The 20,758-nt window shown below is 44.3% G+C and overlaps 1 protein-coding gene across 1 annotated transcript in view; it reads left to right on the top strand.

Moving 5' to 3' along the window:
- The first annotated feature begins 5,155 nt into the window (after positions 1-5,155).
- The window catches only part of WDR72 (WD repeat domain 72), a 451,594-nt gene continuing 435,991 nt past the window's right edge, over positions 5,156-20,758 (top strand). Inside the window, exon 1 of the mRNA XM_077473505.1 lies at positions 5,156-5,249. The gene's annotated coding sequence lies outside the window, so the exon portion shown is untranslated. The remainder of the gene's footprint in view (positions 5,250-20,758) is intronic.

Raw genomic sequence — 20,758 nt, 5'->3', positions numbered from 1 at the left:
GTCATTGCTTTGTACAGGCCGTACTGAATGATGCTTATTGATTCATATACCTTTGGCATACAGAAGGAAATGAAATCTCCATCAATGGGGTTGATTTACCAATACTGGATTGTGCGAAATCTGGTCCAGCTGTGCATAGTAGCCAATCAGTTTCTAACTTCAGCTTTTAGTGCCGGTTCACACTTGTGCGATGCGGGAACCCTGCAAATCAACTGCGCACTTGACACGCACGGCAGTTCACACTGCCATATGCGATATGATGGGGAGTGTCATTATATGTTAACGACACCCCCATTTCAACTCGCATATCGCACTGCGAACTGACAGTTTGGACATCAATCGGGTCGCATATGTGTGAACACACATGCGATCCGATTCTGGTCCAAACAGAAAAAAGGGTCCTGTGCGTGTTTGGACCAAATGCGGTGCGATATCAGCCATACTATCTGTATGGCTGACATCGCACCCGCACAGACATCGCATGTAATGTGAACAGCCGTACGCTGCGAATTACATGCGACGTCTGGCATCACGCTAGTGTGAACCGGCACTTACAAAGAAACTGAAAGCTGATTGGTTTCTGTGCACGGCTGCACCAGATTTTCACTCCCCAGTTTTAGTAAATCAACCCCAACGTCTTTCTTCTGTGTGTTTTGGACACAAATGACAGAATTTACCCCCTTCCTGACCAGAGACCTTTAACTGACAATTGCGGGGTCATGCAAATGCTGTACCCAAACAAAATTTTCTCCCCCCCCCCCCCCCACAAATAGAGCTTTCATTTAGTGGTATTTGATCGCCTCTGCGGTTTCTTATTTTTTTCACAATAAACAAAAAAAGAGCGAGAATTTAGATAAAACAATTTTTTTTTTACTTTTTGCTATAATAAATATTCCCAAAACAAATTTCTTCATCAGTGTAGGCCAATATGTATTCTTCTACATATTTTTTGGCAAAAAAATCAAAATAAGCATATATTGATTGGTTTACGCAAAAGTTATAGTGTCTATAAACTTTGGGAAAGATTTATGGCATTTTTATTTATTTTTATTTTTTTACTAATAATGGCGGTGATCTGTGATTTTTATTAGTATTGCGACCAATAGATTGGACACTTTTGACACATTTTTGGGACCATTGACCATTGCTATAAATATGCACTGATTACTGTGTAAACGTCACTGGCAAGTAAGGGTTTAACACAAGGGGACAATCAAGGGGTTAACTGTGTTCCCTCAGCATGTTCTAACTGTATGGGGACTGGACTGACTGGGGGAGGAGACACATCTTTGTTCCTAATTAGTAGGAACACCACGATCTGTCTCCTCTCCCCTGACAACACATGGATTTGTGTGTTTACACACACAAATCCCCTTGCTGGCTCTCGTGCACGCGTGTGGCTGGTGGCGATTGTGCCCCCCAACCACATAAACCAGGTCCCATGCTGTGCAGCCGGCACCTCTGACGGTGCGCACGTGCCCTCTTGGGCAAAGCCGTACCCATACGGAATTCTGCCCAGGAGAGTCATTCTGCAGCAGTAAAAGTATGTGAGCTGGTCGGGAACCGATTAAAGTGTTTGTAGGAGAGGGGGCTGCAGATAAACAGGTACAATGTATGTAGGAGCAGAGGTGTGACTTGAAGCTTGTGGATGCCAGTATAAAAGCTGACCCGGGCCCCCCTCACTACCACATGCAGATTTTACTGCATGCCAATCTACTCCATTAGCCCAAGGAGTTAAGGAGTTATTTCAGATCTTTATTTACAGATTGAGAGGGTAATTGAAAAACATTGGGGAAACTGTCCACAGTTTGACATATCGCTCCAATTATTTTAATTTCCTTGGGGCAGGGGTAGGCAACCTTTGAGAGGTGGAGACCTACCTGAACAACATAAAAGAGATCAAAGATCACTGGGATGTGGCCCTTTAAGAAAAAAAAAGTCCTAACAAAACAGTAAGGAAAACTAAGATAAATATAATAAAGCAAATTTAACTGTAACAATAGCAACCTAGCCTACACTAAAAGTGGACAGTATTATGCCGCGTACACACGATCAAACAAGCAGGTGGAAAAGTCCGGCAAACTCAAGTCCGCCGGACAATCCCCCCGTGTGTAGCCTCCAGCATACTTTTTTGACCCGAAAGTACGGCGGACTTAGAATGTAGTTTTACACTCCAATCTTCCCGCTGGACTCGCATTTCGGCAGACAATCCGGCCGTGTGTATGCCAGTCCGCCGTACTTTTGAAATGAGCGGACTTTTCCCGCCCGGAGAAAAGTCCGCTCATTTCGAGCGGGTCTCCAGGTAGGCGGGGCCCGCGAAGGAGACGCCGCTGGCCCCGCCACCTGGTATGGACTTAAAGGGGAACCCCAACGCCGAAAAAAATCGGCGTGGGGGTCCCCCCCCCCAAGTCCACAACAGACCCTTGTCCGAGCACGCTACCCGGCCGGCCAGGAAAGGAGGGGTGAGCGAGCGCCCCCCCCCTCCTGAGCCGTACCAGGCCGCGTGCCCTCAACATGGGGGGTGCCTTGGGGAAGGGGGGGCGCGCGGCCCCCCCACCCCAAAGCACATTGTCCCCAAGTTGATGAGGACAAGGGCCTCTTCCCAACAACCCTGGTCGTTGGTTGTCGGGGTCTGCGGGCGGGGGGCTTATCGGAATCCGGGAGCCCCCTTTAATAAGGGGGCCCCCGGATACCGGCCCCCCACCCTATGTGAATGAGTATGGGGTACAATGTACCCCTACCCGTTCACCTGTAAAATAAAGTACAAAAAAACACAACACACAAGATAAAATAATTTATTGCACAGCTCCGGGGGTCTTCCGGGGTCTTCTCCCCGGACTCCTCCGCTTTCTTCTTGTAGCTCTTTTACTAGCGGAGGAGCCCGGCATTCTTCTTCGTCGCCGCGGCCTCTTCTTCCGACTTCGGGGGTCTTGTCCCCCTTTTCGGTTCTTCTGCCGGGCCACCGTGCCTTCTTATAGCTCTTTTACAGGCGGTAGCCCGGTCTTCTGTCGCCGCCGCCGCCTTCCATTCTTTTTCTTCTTCTTCTTCTCCTTCTTCTCCTGGAGATGTTGACTCGACGTTCTCTCCGGCCGCAATGACAGGGACGCGCTGCGACTTATATAGGGACAAGGGGCAGTGTCACATGGGTTGATGGCACATGGGTTGGTGTCACATGGTGACCCCGCCCCCTTACGATGTCATAGTCCCGGAGGATGCTGGGACTGTCGCCATGTGACATCAACCCATGTTATTAAAGGGGGCTCCCGGATTCTGATAAGCCCCCCACCCGCAGACCTCGACGACCAACGGCCAGGGTTGTCGGGAAGAGGCCCTTGTCCTCATCAACATGGGGACAAGGTGCCTTCCCCAAGGCACCCCCATGTTGAGGGCACGCGGCCTGGTACGGCTCAGGAGGGGGGGGGGGCGCTCGCTCGCCCCTCCTTTCCTGGCCGGCCGGGTAGCGTGCTCGGACAAGGGTCTGTTGTGGACTTGGGGGGGACCCCCACGCCGATTTTTTTTCAGCGCTGGGGTTCTCCTTTAAGTCCATACCAGGCGGCGGGGCCATCGACGTATCCTTCGCGGGCCCCGCCTACCTGGAGACGCGCTCGAAATGAGCGGACTTTCCTCCGCGTGTGTGGGCGAGTCCGTTCATTTCAAAAGTAGGGCGGATAGTACGGCGGACTTAGTACGCCGTATTAGTCCGCTGAAAAAGGGCCGTGTGTGGGCAAGTAGTCCGACGGACAGTCTGACGGGAAGTCCGCCAGACTAAGTACGTCGGACAGACAGCAACGTGTGTACGTGGCTTTAGTCAGTAGAGCAGTGGAAAGTGACAGTAGGACAGTGGATAATGTTAACAGGGCAATGGAGGGCTTCAGTAAGGCAATGGGGAGTGTCAGTAGGGCAATGGACAGTGTTATTAGGGCAACAGAGGGTGTCAGTAGGGCAGTGGAGAGTGTTAATAGGGTAAAGGAGGTTGTCAGTAGGGTGTTGGAGGGTGTTAGTAGGGCAGTGGAGGCTGTCAGTAAGGCAATGGGGAGTGCTAATAGAGCAAAAGAGGGTGTCAGTATTGGCAGTGAAGGGTGTTAATAGGGCAGTGGATGGTGTCACTAAAGCAGTGGACATGTTAGTTGGGCAGTGGATGGCATTAATAGTTCAGTGGAGGGTGTCAGTAAGGCAATGGAGGGTGTTAATAGGGCAATGGAGGGTTTAAGTAGGCCATTGGAGGGTGTTAATAGGGCAGTGGAGGGTGTCAAGTAGGGCAGTGGAAGGTGCTAATAGGGCAGCAGAGGGTGCTAATAGGGCAGCAGAGAGTGTCAGTAGGGCAGTGGAGGGTGTTAATAGGGCGATGGAGAGTGTCAGTAGGGCAGTAAAGGGTGTTAATAGGGCAGTTGAGAGTGTCAGTAAGGCAGTGGCAGGTGTTAATAGGGCAGCGGCGAGTGTCAGTAGGGCAGTAGAGGGTGTCAGTAGGGCAGTGGCAGGTGTTAATAGGGCATTGGAGGGTGTCAGTAGGGCATTGGAGGGTGTCAGTAGGGCAGTGGAGGGTGTCAGTAGGGCAGTGGGTGGTGTCAGTAAAGCAGTGGATGGTATAAATAGGGCAGCAGAGGGTGTCAGTAAAGCAGTGTAAGTGTCAGTGGGGCAATAGGGCAGTGGTGGGTGTCAGTCAGTAGAGCAGGGGATGGTGTATGTATGTACAAATGTAACCACCCTCTCTTGCATAGTTGGACTATGGATGATGGGATTTGTAGTGTGCATAGAGAAGTGCTTATGACCACAACCAACATGCACTGTTTGTTCCAAACAAAACAAAATGAGGGGAAAGGGAGAGGTTCCGGACCTCACAGAGGACGTTACAAGTAGACAGGAAAATGCACTAAAAAACAATTTTCTGAAAAGTAGATTAAAGGACCATTCAGCATTAAGTAGTGGATCTGCATGGCTCTTCATATTTGTTATTTTTGAATAATTAGAAACAAATCTGGTTTTCCTTTTTTTTTTCTTTTTTTACTCTATTGGCTAATAACTTCTGAACAGAGAGATCACAGCTTTGTTCTCTATGATGAAGAGTTAATATTTGAGGTTCCTCTGCCGGTATGTTGTGTGTCTAATCCGATGGTGTTTAGTGTTTCAACATGCTGCTCTCCTCTAGTGCAACCCAAAACAATACAAACCTGAACAGCGAGTTTTTGTCTTTTAGGACGTTCAGAATGACACAGACAATATGAGAGCAGAGCCGGGATTTATCTCATGAGGTAAGCCATCTAGACTATTGTATGCTGACATTCCTTAGCTTTTCCTTCTTAAATCTATACCATTAGCTTGGTCTTGGCATGAATTGCATGACAGGCATTGTAGATCCTACTGCCCTCATCACATCATAATTTGCTTTTTTAAATGTAACTGCAGTTGAAATGTCTACAGGTGTATTTTTTTAGTCTTATTTGAGCTGTTACTAAAATATGTAAGTCGTTTGGCTTGAAATATAGCAGCTGTGGAACTCCAGGGTTCCTCTTGAGGATGCTCATTTCCTTGAACCCAACTACATTGACCACCATTGAAAGGGGTGACAATATTCTACTTACTACCAAAGTAAAGGGTCACGTTATGTTGACACCAAAATTATACTGTCTGTGTTTCTTTTTTGTTATTATCCTTAATTTCATTTGACATCATTCATATAATTGTATTTCAAGATTATTACAATAAAATAATAATAATAAGTTGGTTGTATAAAGGAGGATGTTAAATAATGACTTGCCCTGGATATCAAACCCTCTGGCTATGCCAATTTGCTATTTATTGTAAAACCTTATGCAATTTATTGATCACGTATCGATCACACTGATATGCCTCGAGCTGTATTTATAGTCATTTTTAGCAAGGGTTCCTTGCCGAGACCTGAAAATTATTTTAAGGGTTTCTGGGATGTAAAGGTTTCAGAAAGGCTGAATTAAAGGATTACAAGAGATCTTGGCATCCTGTACTTCAGAACTTCTAAAGCTGAGGAGCTGGATTATATTTTTTTCATGTAGGTCATTTTGATTGTTTTACTTAAAGTATAACTAAAGGATTAGAACCCCTGCCAGGTTTTTATTGAGATCCACCCTCTCTATTTGTTCTGACTGTTATCAGAGTGAAAGTGAAAAAAATCCCAAATTTGGGTTGTCACCAGAACATGAATAGAGAGAAATCCTCCAATAGTAACACAAGTTATGGTCACAACAAGGGATTTCCTCTTGATTTCTGTTTTTTTGTTTTCAAACGTTTTATTGAAAAAGATTCAACTGAAATACAAAGTATGAGTATCGGGAAATTCCCATGCAGAACCATACAAAGAAAAAGAAAGGGGGTGCAAACAGCAGTATTACATATCCATCGTTAATACAGCAAAATAACATAGTGATAAACAACTACCGTAAACAAAATGACATGTAATCAATGGTGAGAGAGATATTTCAAAAATAATACTCTGCATGGAACTGAGACAAACTCATGGGCTTTAATTGTTACATCCGACTAAATCAGAAGTATAATGAGCATGAGATACAATATAAGCAAAAAGAAAGTAGATACATAGAATGGAAAAGAAGGAAGAAAAAAAAAGAACACAAGAAAATACAAAGCGAAAAAGAAGGAGAGTGGGAAGGAGAGACTAGCGTGGTCAGTGTGATAGTCGAAATATAAACCATGTATTCCATTTGGCCTCGTACAGAGGCATAGTGTCATGAAGAGTGTGGTAAATTTTCTCAGAATGCATCATAAGATCTACTCGAGACAAGACCTGTGGGAGAGGAAGCGAGGGGGACTTCCAGTTGAAAGCAATTGACCATAGCATGGCCAGGCAGATCGAATGAATCAACTTTCTCAGTGGTTTGGGAACATCTGGCGGGGATTGAAACAACAGAGCATGATGTGGTGTTAAAGTGATATGGAAGCCTGCCAACTTATCAATTATATCAAAGAGAAGTTGCCATATAGGCAGTATCCGGTCACAGTCCCAGAAGATGTGTGTATACGAGCCTGGAAGGGGGCAGCCCCTAAAGCAACTGTTCGGAGCCTGTGGGAAGATTTTATGTAACCGCAGGGGAGTATAATACCACCTAGTAATCACTTTTATAGCAGTTTCCCTTACTGACAGGGATTTCGTGCATTGGCACATATTGCGCCAGGACTCCACCCAGTCAATTGAGTCACTAAGATCCCCAAGTTCCTGTTCCCAGGAGGCCCTATATTTCAGGTCCTCTTGATTTCTGTTTTGGCTATAGAATAGGAAGGTAAATCTCCCCAAATGGGACATAGAGGGCAACAAAAAAAGCAGAGGTTATAACACTCCCTACTTTAAGAGAGCCCCATTATGAGAGGAGCATTCCTGCTGCCAAGCTTTAGAAATTCTGGTTCCTTGTTGGACTTCAGATTTCACAAATGTAGAAATAAGGATTTCTGAGTTATAGCCGCGGGCACACTGAGCGTTTGCCCAACTCTTCTGAACACTGTTCTCCTGGCAGAAGAAACTCCGCATTCAAAACACCCTTAAAGACATGTTTTTCAAACACGTTTAGTTATGTTTAGATGCATTTGTGCATTAAGTGTTTGGCCGTTCATTCATTTCATTGAGCAAAAATATCATTTCTCTTGGCTGTGGAACTGAATGAACGCTTCAGTGCTGAACGCTCTCAGCGTTTAGGAAAGTTTCCATGTGTTTAGGCTTGTCCAGCGTTTCCTGCCCAAACACTCCTCTCCTGAACACAATTTTAAAGCATTCAGACTTCTACCCCTAAATGCTTCTGCCCTAAACACCTATATGTGAGTTCACACATAGGCTAATACAGGCAGGAAAAAAGTCAAACCCCTTTACCACACCTCATAACATTTTGAGAGTGAGAAATGAGAGAATGGGAATGAGAGACACCTACTAGCAAACGTATGTAGGCCTAGGACACACCCCCTGCCATACCCCCTTAACCTCCCTGGCGGTATTCTCGAGTTTGGCGTGGGGTGGATTTTCAGCACCAAAAGCGGTAACCCTGAGCCACACTCGGCATCGCATCACAGGATCCAGCTACAGCTCACTTACCTTGTCCCCAGGATCCTGCGATGTCTCCCCGCTCTGTGTGCGAGCCGTCCTCCGCTCGATTCATCACAGAGCCAAGCTCCGTTCCCTGCGATCGCTGTGACGCACGGGGACGGAGAGCAGCGCCAAATTCAAAAAGTAAAACACACACACAATACATATACAGTACGCTTACCGTATCAATTTATTTCACCTCCCTTTTGTCCCTAGTAGTTTGTTTAGTACCCTGCATGCAGTGTTATATTATAAATACTGTTCTTTCTGCCTGGAAACTGGAGATTGTCCATAGCAACCAAAACTGTCCCTTTACATCAAAAGCGGTATTAGATCAGCTAGAAAACAGCAATAATAAATTAGAATCACTCGCAGAATTGAGCAATAGGGATTTGTGGGGAAATCTGTCATCACCTGAAAACGAATGACAGCGACAATTCTGCAACTGAGCAAATTTCAGTGTTTTTGATTTGATTACATTATTGAATATTTTTTATTATTATTATATTATTATTTGTAATAATTATAGTTATTTATTATATTATAATTTATGATTTCATGTTTCAAATGTTATCATACCCGGGATGTCTACTAGACTCTGGTTTGGACAGATTTAATTGAGTTATTCCTAAAGCCCCGTACACACGAGAGGACTTATGTCCGACAGACTTCCGAAGGAGTTCTGCCGGAGTTCTGCCGGAGTTCCGACAGAGTTCTGACGGACTTTTCGGCTGAGCGGACTTGGCCACACACAATCACACTAAACTCCGACGGATTTGAATGTGATGACGTACGACTGGACTCGAATAAGGAAGTTCATAGCCAGTAGCCAATAGCTGCCCTAGCGTCGGTTTTAGTCCGTCGGAATAGCATACACACGAGCGAATTTTTCGAAGGGACCGGGTCCGGCGGAGTTCCGTCGGAAAAATTTGAAGCATGTTCCATATTCTAAAGTCCTTCAGACTTTGGCGAGTCAAAAGTCCGTTGCAGCCCACACACGATCGAATAGTCTGACGGAATCAGTCCGTCGGACTTTGGATGTTGAAAAGTCCGCTCGTGTGTATGGGGCTTTAGAATTACAGGCCTACAATATAAAACGCCAAATTTCTATGAAAAATAATTGTACCGCTTTCAGTATCAAAAATCTGACATAATCATACCGGCAGGGAGGTTAAAGAAGAATTAACCAAAAACAAAAGGTTAATTAAATACACAAGGGCTTTCTTTACCACTACTATTCCTTTATATTGGCTTTTAAAATTTACAAATGCAGCAATTTAGAATTTAAATGAAGGTTTGGCACTGGGAAACACTTTTTGAAAGATAAATAGTGCATTTTATATACAACTATATAGATCAGACCAAAATGAGGGACAGAGGGACATTGCTCCAAATCAGGGATAGTTGGGAGCTATGCCCTTTAAAATGGGTGTTTTTTTAGCTGCAGTGTGCATGAGGCCTAACCTGCAACCTGCATATCCAATGATTCAATTACTGAGTCAGAGGACCTTATTGATAGACAGGCAGATGACAACTTCAGAAATGGCAGCACAGATATTTTATTGACATTGCACGTCTCTTCTGCAATAAAGCGCCTGCCTGCTTGCAAATTTTGAAAGTGAGACATTAATTTTATTTCTACTTAATTCTACTTTAAGATATTCACACTTTTGTCTAATTACTCAATTCTAGAGATAATGGGGCTGATTTACTAAAGAAGAGGCATTTAAGTTTATTTATTTATTACAGGTATTTATGTATTATGTAGCGTCAACAATTTATGCAGCACTTAACATAACTGTCTATTGTACATTGACTTCAGTCCCTGCCCTCAAGGAGCTTACAATCTAAGGTCCCCAACTCACATTCATACATAAACATACTAGGGGCAATTTAGACAGGAGCCAATTGACCTACCAGCATGTCTTTGGAGCGTGGGAGGAAACCGGAGGAAACCCTGCAGGTACAGGGAGAACATGCAAACTCAAGGTAGATAGTGCCATGGTTGGGATTCAAATCGATGGCTGTAGTGCTGCCAGACAGAAGTACTAACCACTTAGCCACATTGAAAAGTGTATGTTCACTTGAGAACATAAATGATAATAAATAGGGTGTCAATGTGTTAAAATACCCAATCACATGTAAGGGGAATAAAAAAAAAAACCAGGCTTTTGTTTGAAGTGAATACAGCTTCATATTATTTACTCAGTGAACAGTAATTTTGCAAAGTGAACAGTCTCTGTCCCTTTAGTAAATCAAGCTATTTGGAAGGTTTAAATGATAACTAATGTAAGAGGGCAGATGACAAGGTTCTTATCTGTGGTGGATTTTTCTTTTTTTCCTGTTATTTGACCTACAGAGTATAGAGATAACCTTGGAGCAGTGCTTTATGGGTTCAATGTAATGCACTGAAATGTATGTTGCATTAAAAAAATGGTTTTCTCATTGGTTAATTCCTAGCAATTGTGTATGGCTGTAAAATGAATTAAAATCAGGTTATAGATTAGTCAAAAATAAATGACTATTTAAAGCTTACAAATAGTTTCGCAACAAGTATAGGGATATTGTCTATTCACCAAACATTATATGAAGCAGGTATGAGGGCCAGTATAGGCTAAAAGTAGCTCATCTGCATCCTTGAGATAGTATGCTGGTTTTATTCAACTTTATTACATTTACAAATCCCAATTTACAAAGTGTAACTCCCCCCATCATTTCAAATGTTTCCTAAAACAGTTAGTGGAAGTACTGTAACCCCTCCTATCCTCTATGGCCAATAAATCTGCCATCATAAAGCAGGACTAAACCCATTGATTTAACAGTTTCAAAAAACATTTATATTCTTGGCATGCCGAGAATGTACAGTAACTGTTACATTTACTTGTGCTCTCAACCAAACTGTCAAACCATCTTAAAGCTGGTATCCAGTGGCGGCTGGTGCTCAAAAAATCCCATCAATTGCAGCCTCACTGTGCCATCAATCACAACCACTGTGCACTCAAACGCAACCACTGTGCCCATCAACTGCAGCCACTGTGCCCATAAGTTGCCTCCACTGTGCCATCAGATGCAGCCACTGTGCTCATCAATTGCGCCACTGTGCCCATCAATTGCTGCCACGGTGCCCATAAATTGCTCCCACTTTGCCCCATCAAATGCACCCACTGTGCCATACCAAATTCTGCCAGTGTGCCATATCAAATGCTGCCAGTGTGCCCCCTGCCGGCCCGCCATCTGCACTTACCTGTCTCGGTGGGACAGCTCCTCGACTCGATGTCTTCTCCTGTCCTCTATTCCCGTCCTCTGCTATGATTGGACGCCTGGCGACCAATCGCAGCGCCTGTCGTTTCAGGTGACGGGTAACACATCTGAGCATCTGATTGGCGGAGGGTGGTTTAGTGTTAGGAAGGTGAATATTCATTTGCTTTTCTAACACAGCACTCACAGGTCACCTTTTTTGATGCCTATTAGAGCCTATGGCTCTAATCGGGTGCTTCAAAATCCCCCTGCTCTGCTGTAATTCAGCCCCTTTGCTCCCGAAAAAGGGCCTGGGTGCCTGAATAGGCGGTGGCAGCAGGGGCCATATATAGATTTGTGCTATGCATGAATCTATCTATTGGTGCTAGAGGGGGTGGCAGGAGAGGTGGGCGACGCCCTACGCCCTTATGGACACACCTCTCACTGCTGGTATCATAACTGATCACATGAGTAGCACCATGACAGTTGCAGATCAAACAGAGGCCAAGATGGCAGCTTCCTTGGCTGAAAAGGGTAGAAGGGTTTAGTTCCACTTTAAGTCTCTGCTTGATCTATACTTGTCATCGTGCTGCACATATGATGAGTTATCACACCAGCTATTTGAGTCAAAAAGCTAATGAAACTGTGACAGTTAGCATTCATGGCATGCCTTGATTGGAACTGTTTTGGGAAACATTTAAATTGATGGGTTTAGTTCTGCTTTAAATTTAATGCATGACTTAAATGATTACTGTTAAAGTTACCAGTTTACTTATGTTAGCCCTCAACCAAACTGTTAAGCCATCAAATGGCTGGTGTCATTAGTGATTAAATGTGTAGCGCCATGGCAACTCCAGATCAAACACAGCCTACGACAGTAGCTGCCTTGGCTGTAAAGGATAGAAGGGTTTAGTTCCACTTTAAATAATATGTAAACCCAACATTTCATATTGCTGATATGTGCCTGCTGGGCCATGTATTTCTATGAAAACGTGTCCTGTTCTCTTTGTATTTCTTCCTTTCTGTGAAATCCCGGGTGTTCCTACCAGTCTCTCTGCTTTCCTATTAAAACTGACCACACTAAGCATGAGAGCACACCATAGTCAGTTCTCTAGCTGTGCTGGGAACTCAGCCTGCTCTTCTCCAATGATCAGACTTGAGCTGACACAACTCCCCCCCCCCCCCCCCAATTCAATGGGACATTCAGTGTGCTTCTGTTTTGCCTCCCCTAGCTCGCTGAGCTCCTTATGCAGCAGAGAACAGAGATTATTTAATTGCTTATAAAAAGGGGGAAAAAAGTATTTAGAATGTTTTTTACACAAATGTTTTGCCTTTCATTTCTATTTTACACTGAATGGGGTTTTTATTTTTACAAGGTGAGGGTTTACATATATTTTAAAGTAAATTTGCGCTTTGCTCTAGTAAAGTAACAGGTTCACAATATCCCAGCTCTCAAAGCTTCCTATATTATATATTATGTAATATATTTGGAACACACACTAGTTACTCCCTTTCGTCTCACGTGTCAGATATGGTGTTTGGCAGATGGCTACTTATGTACCCAGTGTTGTCACATGAGGGGATACAGACCATTATCATCCCTGTGTAAGATCCTTTTCACACTGGCACCACTCCGCGTTAGCAGTAATGTGCTGCTAGATTTAGCGGCGCTTTACCGCCATTTTAGTGGCGCTTTTTGGCCTCTAGCGGGGCACATTTAAGGGGTTAAATGCGCCCAAAAAGCGCCACTGCCGAATCGCTTTGCAGGCGCTTTGGCAGCGGTGTCCATTGATTTCAATGTCAAATTCTAAAGCTCTCAAAAAACATTAATTAAAGTGGAACTAAACCCATCAATTTTACGGCTTCAAAAAAGCAGTTACATTCTTGGCATGCCGAGAATACTGTCACATTTGCTTGTGCTTTCAACCAAACTGTCAAACCAACAAATGACTGGTGGAATCATAACTAATCAATTGTGCAGCATTATGGCAGTTGCAGATCAAACAGAGGCCAAGATGGCAAACACCTTGGCTGAAAAGGATGAGAGGGTTTAGTTCCATTTTAATAATCATGATAATGATAGATGAGTTAACAGAAGAAGAGATTTCCTAGGTGATGATATTATTGACAGTTGCCATAAATGAGAGCAGAAAGTGAAGTATGGCCACACACCAATGATTGAAAAATAGTGGTTTACACATTGGAATACTGGTGCCAATATTTGTATCCCATATTACATTAGAATTTTTTTTTTTTTCTGTTGATTGTGGTAAACCTTTAGCAACTCAAAGTTGAAAATTGTGTAAGAAATAATTAAACCAATCAATAGTTAAAGGATGTATAGAAATACAGTACATGAGCCTTACCTCAGAATTTTAATAGATTTTAGTAAATTATTTAATTAAACAGAAGGATAAATGAACCCTGATCACTCAATCAGAGTTGTCATATTGTCAACCTATGTCTCACATTTTTGTAAATATTTTATTATATCTTTTCATGTGACAACACTGAAGAAATTACACTTTGCTACAATGTAAAGTAGTGAATGTACAGCTTGTATAACAGTGTAAATTTGCTGTCCCCTCAAAATAATTCAACACACAGTCATTAAAGTCTAAATCGCTGGCAACAAAAGTGAGTACACCCCTAAGTGAAAATGTCCAAATTGGGCCCAATTAGCCATTTTTCGACCTTGTCATGTGAGTTGTTAGTGTTATAAGGTCTCAGGTGTGAATGTGGAGCAGGTGTGTTAAATTTGGTGTTATCGCTCTCACTCTCTCATACTGTTTACTGGAAGTTCAACATGGAACCTCATGGCAAAGAACTCTCTGAGGATCTGAAAAAAATTATTGTTGCTCTACATAAAGATGGCCAAGGCTATAAGGAGATTACCAAGACCCTGAAACTGAGTTGCAGCATGGCCAAGACTATACAGCAGTTTAACAGGACAGGTTCAACTCGGAACAGGCCTTGTCAGGTTTGACCAAAGGAGTTGAGTGCACGTTCTCAGCGTCATATCCAGAGGTTGTCTTTGGAAAATAGACATATGAGCATTGCTGCAGAGGTTGAAGGGGTGGTGGAGTCAGCCTGTCAGTGCTCAGACCATATGTTGCACACTGAATCAAATTGGTCTGCATGGCTGTTGTCCCAGAAGGAAAAATCATGCACAAGAAAGCCCACTAAGGACATGGATTACTGGAACCCTGTTCTGTGGTGTCATGAGACCAAGATAAACTTATTTGGTTCAGATGATGTCAAGCGTGTGTGGTGGCAACCAGGTGAGGAGTACAAAGACAAGTGTGTCTTGCCTACAGTCAAGCATGGTGGTGGGAGTGTCATAGTCTGGGGCTGCATGAGTGCTGCCGACCCTGGGGAGCTACAGTTCATTGAGGGAACCATGAATGCCAACATGTACTGTGACATACTGAAGCAGAGCATGATCCCCTCCCTTCAGAGACTAGGCTGCAGGGCAGTATTCCAACATGATAACAACCCCGAACACACCTCCAAGATGACCACTGCCTTGCTAAAGAACCTGAGGGTAAAGGTGATGGACTGGCCAAGCATGTCTCGACACCTAAACCCTATTGAGCATCTGTGGGGCATCCTCAAATGGAAGGTGGAGGAGGTCTCTAACATCCATCTGCTCAATGATGCTGTCATGGAGAAGTAAAAGAGGATTCCAGTGGCAGCCTGTGAAGCTCTGGTGAACTCAATGCCCAAGAGGGTTAAGGCAGTGCTGGAAAATGATATTGGCCACACAATGTTGACACTTTGGGCCCAATTTGGCCAGCGGTTTAGACATTAATGGCTGTGTGTTGAGTTATTTTGAGGTGACAGGAAATTTACACTGTTATACAAGCTGTATACTCAATAATTTACATTGTAGCAAAGTGTCATTTCTTCAGTGTTGTGACATGAAAATATAGAATAAAATATTTACAAAAATCAGATCCCTCCAAATGTCTCCCTTCCAGTCAGCTCTGCAGGTCCTTTGGGTTCAGCTTCTGTCTCTCTCTCAAGGCCCTTGGGTCGACCACCCAAGGCCAAACGACCATCTCTGTGGAGAAGACGGCAGCTGCCCCCTCTCTCCTGGACTCTCTTCCTCGGCTCAACTCACGCTGAGCACATGTACCCTGGGCTTTTATAGAGTATCCCAACATGCAATGCACTTTTCCTCTGCCAGTTGCCAAGACTGTAACAAAGTGTCAGAAACCATGAATCAGACTGAGATAGAAGTACAGTTAAACCACACTTGTTTAATAATAATAAAAAAAGGTAAACAGAGTAAACGTAGTCAAAACATAGCCCGAGTTCAGGAACCGGAATGGATAGTCAGACAAGCCAAAACGTCAGGGAGCCAGAAAGAAAGTCAGCAAAGCGAGTCTTTAACAGGAACACAGGAGAGCGTCTGGAGAGATGTGACCAAAGCGAAGGCAGAGATCATCTGGATTGGACAGCTTAAGTAGGCAGGACTGATGAGCAGGATCATCATCAGGTGAGTCACTGTGGAGAGATAGGAGCTGGCAATTAGCCGACAGCTGAATGGCCAGCTCAGAGAAGGAAGGGCTGGGCCCAGTCCTGACACAAAGCCTGTGCACTCACTTGTCAGGTTCCCTCCTACTGTCCAATATGCCTCCCTATTGGACCAGTTAGGGACATTTAAACAATCGGAGCTGCACCAGATCACAATGAGTAGACCTAACCAATCGATTCTGCTCCCTGGTAGGCAGAGAGCACTCAAACCTACCTAGGAGGGTGCTATATATATATATATATATATATATATATATATATATATTATTTTTTTATATACTGGACTGGCATTCTGTATACTCTTACTTCAAATGCTTTCGCTATAGAGAGGTAGAATGAATGCGTACAGTAAGGTAAGCCGTGTACCGGTTGTTAGAGCAGAAAATAATCTATTCATCCACACTACACTACAAAGTAAGTCTTGTAGAGTTTGCTCTTGTATGAAGTGATTGTGTGCTCCACTGCCCAATTTTCCCTTTTAGATGCTACATAAACCATTTTAATTAATACTATGTCACCAAAAGAGATCGAAATAGCCAATTGAATTGTGCCAAGATAGAGTCTTTTGATGAAAACATATCTTTATTGATTGCAGAAGAAGAAAATCATTCTTAAAATGAAATCCTGAGAAAAATCATATCCCTGAGAGAAAATTTCTGAGTGGCAGGCTAAGATTAACATCATAAAATTGAATTTGTGCTGCAAAGCTTTGATGTAATCAGCAGCTGGGAGATGGTATTGCCCTTGCCGTGCTCTCTTTGATTGTGGTGAATTATTGTGCGGAATGAAATAAATGTTTCTTGTGTCATTCCTTCTAGAAACACAAAGCCAAGGGCTACAAGACAGTTGTTTTTATAAAACATGAAATTGGTTGTCTTGCATTTATCATTTCAGATCATTGTACTTTTCTCTAAACTCTTGTAATGTCATGATTATGAGTTGAATACAATTTACTTTCCACCGTCTCAAATGGGCTTAAAGAAAGAATATACACTTAGAGTAAGTACTATAGACACTGAAAGGGTGATTCACAACTAAACAGCATCTGAAGGCGTTGGATGTTGAAGAATTTCTCTTTTCAAAAGAAATTCTACATATGAATTCCATCTGTGGATGTCCATGTAGAATATAACAGGCAATTTTCAGTTTTTCGGAGGCACCAGCCAGTTGCATGAGGTCCAGGCTACTTATTTTTACCTATTGGTATTTCTGACATGAAAAAAGACACATCTTTTAGGGCCAGTTCCTACCTAAATCGCACAGGAAAGTATTCTGTGTTCCTGTATGATTCCTGCGTGTTCCCATGTGGTGAAATTTTGCAGCTGCAAATCTTACCAGAATGCAATAAAAGTAGTTCATGCATTGTTTAAAAAAAAAGAAAAAAGAAAACACACTAAATTACTTGGCACTTTGGTACCATGCAATTTGGCACCTGCAAACGCACTGCATTTGTGATTTGCATTTGGGGTGCTATTAACAATGTATTGGCACCTGCAAACGATCACAAAGGTAGTGGATTTTGAGCACGGAGACATTCATCATATTCTGGTGTGAAATGCCCTCCCCAAACTATTCCCACAAAGTTGGGAGCATGACATTGTCCAAAATGTCTTGGTGCGCTGACGCCTTAAAGCTCCATACACAGATTTTCTGCTGTTTTTTTTCCTTCAGATTTACCAAAACCATATAATATGAGGTCAAACTTTAGGAGTTTCAATTTGTATACAATCAGGCAGGCCCTTGTACTACATGTTTTTGGTAAATCTGAAGAAAAAAATCTGCAGAAAATTTGATAGTGTGTAACTATGGGGCTTAAAGTGGTTGTAAACCCTTACAAACCACTTTGACCTACAGGTAAGCCTAGATTAAGGCTTACCTGTAGGTCCAAGCAATATCTCCTAAACCTATATGGTTTAGGAGATATTTGCCCGAAAACGGGCACCGCTGTCTACGGCGCATGCGCCGTAGACAGCGGCGCGCAGGCGCACTGAGCGCGGCAGTTCCAAGAATGGAGCTGCCGCATTTGTCGACTCCCGTGTGCATGCGCGGGAGTGACGTCATCGCGGCTTCGCCGAATGACAGCGGCGGAGCTGCGAGACGCCACCAGCAAGATGGATGCGGCGGACTACAGGGGACAGCGGCGACTTCGCTGGCTCCTGTGTCAGGTAAGTGACACATAATGGGCTACTATGCGATGCATAGTAGTCCATTATGCTTTACCTTTGCAGGGAAAAAAAGAGGAAGTAAACTCATCAGGGTTTACTTCCTCTTTAAGAGTCCCCTTCACTGGAACTAAGGGGGCCAAGCCCAAGGTTCTGTTCTTGGACCTCTCCTTTTCTCATTCTACACCTCCTCCCTGGGTCAGTTGATTGCCTCCCGTGGCTTTCAATATCATCTCTACGCTGACGACACCCAAATCTATCTCTCCACCCCATCAGTCTCCTCATGCATCACCAATTTACTAAAAGACATATCAGCCTGGATGTCACATCACTTTCTTAACCACCTCAATACAGGGTACTTTCACCCCCTTCCTGCCCAGGCCATTTTTCAGCTTTCAGAGCTGTTGCACTTTAAATGAGAATTGCGCAGTCATACAACACTGTACCCAAATTCATTTTTTATAATTTTCTTCACACAAATAGAGTTTTCTTTTGGTGGTATTTAATCACTGCTGGGTGTTTTATTTTAAAAAAAATGCTTAGTTTCAGTAAATTTTGTAAATAAGTCATTTTTCTCCTTCGCTGATGTGCACTGAGGAGGGGGCATTGACGGCACTGAGAGGCTGCACTGATGGGCACTGATGAGGTGGCATCAAGTGGCACTGATGAGGAGGCACTATTATGCTACATAGATGGGCACTGATAGGTGGCACTGATATGCAACACTGATGAGTACTGATAGGCAGCACTGATGGGTACTGATAGGTGGCACTGGTGGGCATGGATAGACAGCATGGATAGGTGGCACTGATGGGCATTGATGGGCAGCACGGATGGGCACTAATGGGCAGCACTGATGGCAACTGATGGGCAGCACTAAAGAACAGGAGCAGCATAGAGTTACTGATGGGCACTAAAAGGCAGCACTGACTGGCTCCAATAATGGGCACTGGTTTGTGACATTAATGGGCACTGATTTGTGTCACTGATGAGCACTCATGGGCGCTGAATGCTGGCACTTATGGGCATTGATTGGTGGCACTTCTGGGGCTTTACTGTAATCAGGGCACTGATGATCAATGTCCTGATTACAGGCCCTGTTCTCCCCTGTGAGGAGATGCTGTTGATCTGCTCTCCTCGCCGCACACTCTGTCAGTGTGAAGCGATGAGAACCGATTACCGGCACTTCTTGTATTTACATGTGACCTGCTGTGATTTGACACAGTCGATCACATGGTTAAAGATCCGCGTCAATGGCTTTTTACAGAGATCGGGGTAACGCCGTGTCCTAGCAACACGTAGCGGCCACGATTGCCATGCTGTGTGGCCCCACAAGTGCACGTCATATGACGTCCACCCTTAATGAGAGCTGCACCGCCCCTCCATCATTTGACTTTGGGCAGGTGATAGGTGGTTAAACTCAACCTATCCAAAACCAAGCTCATAATATTTCCTTCCCCAAGTGCCTCCTCCCCTGATTTCTCTGTCAAAATTAACGGCTCAGCTATCAACCCTTCCCCCCATGCCAAGGACTCTGAACTATCCTTTTGACCCCACATCCAGTCGCTGTCCAAAGCTTGCCGCCTCAAGCTCCACAACATTTCCAAAATACACACCTTCCTAACCAATGACACCAGAAAGCTTCTAATCTGCTCCCTGGTCATCTCTCGTCTCGACTACTGCAACTCCCCCCTCATTGACTTACATTTAAATAGGCTATCCCCCATCAGTCCATCATGAATGCTGCTGCCAGGCTCATCCACCTTACAAACCACTCAGCGTCTGCTACCCCTCTTTGCCAATCCCTCCATTGGCTGAAACTCAACCAAAGAATGAAATTCAAGAAACTAACCATAACTTTGTTGGTGGTGCCATTACTAGTATGCGGTGCATACTAGCTCATTATGCCTTTTCCCTTGCCGGTATGAAAAAAAAAAAACCTCAGCGGCTTTACTACCGCTTTAAGGATACTTCTTTGAGCAAAAATGTTTTCTTGTCATGCCGAAGAATCACCACTAGATGGCGTAGAGAGCTTACCTAAAGGTCATCGTCACAGTAGCCATGCCTCTCTTATATGCCTTGTGTCTGCAAAAAATAAACTCTGCATACCTCTCAGGGGATCTCTCCCAGGACAGTCGCAGCCACTATGGTTGAAGGGCAGGGTTATTGCTGGGGTCTCCCTGTGGCAGTAGTGGCTGTTCTGTTTCCCCCCTGCATAGACCAGCGCTCAGGCAGCGGGCGGTCTGGCTTCCTCCCTCTGGGTTTTTTTTTTCTTCCTGGGCTTGGATGGATTACTTACCACCACCTCTCTCCTCCGCTGCCACCGCTGAGATCCCGAGTGGTGCTATGCACGCACGTTGAGTGGAAATCTCATTTTAAATTATTAAACGTGTTCCAGGGCGGGATGAGGGGTGTGGCTTGGCACAAGCCCGGTGTCTTGCCGAGAAAGTTCCCCCGGCAGATAAAGACCACCCTGTACTGCGCATATGCTGAGCTTGCACAGTACGAACCACTACGGAGCTGCCGAAGGTCTCCGAAGATGAACAGCTGATCATCAGCTTTACATGGCGCCTGCGCACTACATTCTACTTTGAGTCCAGGTTCAAGCCCCACCATCCAAGTGGACATAGAGTTAGAAAATAAATATGCCGAGCGTGGGGAGCGAAGCGAGACCTGCGAGTGGCCCTATTACAAAGGTTTTTTTTTACAACAGTGTTGACACGCAGGTGACGTGTTCAGCTATTTTCGGCTGCTCTGT

This window comes from Lithobates pipiens, unplaced genomic scaffold (assembly GCF_037356315.1).
Source record: "Lithobates pipiens isolate NorthernLeopardFrog02 unplaced genomic scaffold, aLitPip1_a1.2 Scaffold_8, whole genome shotgun sequence".
NCBI classification, from domain to species: domain Eukaryota; kingdom Metazoa; phylum Chordata; class Amphibia; order Anura; family Ranidae; genus Lithobates; species Lithobates pipiens.
Note: the sequence above shows the minus strand (reverse complement) of the source record. Positions and strands in the feature narration are given on the sequence as shown.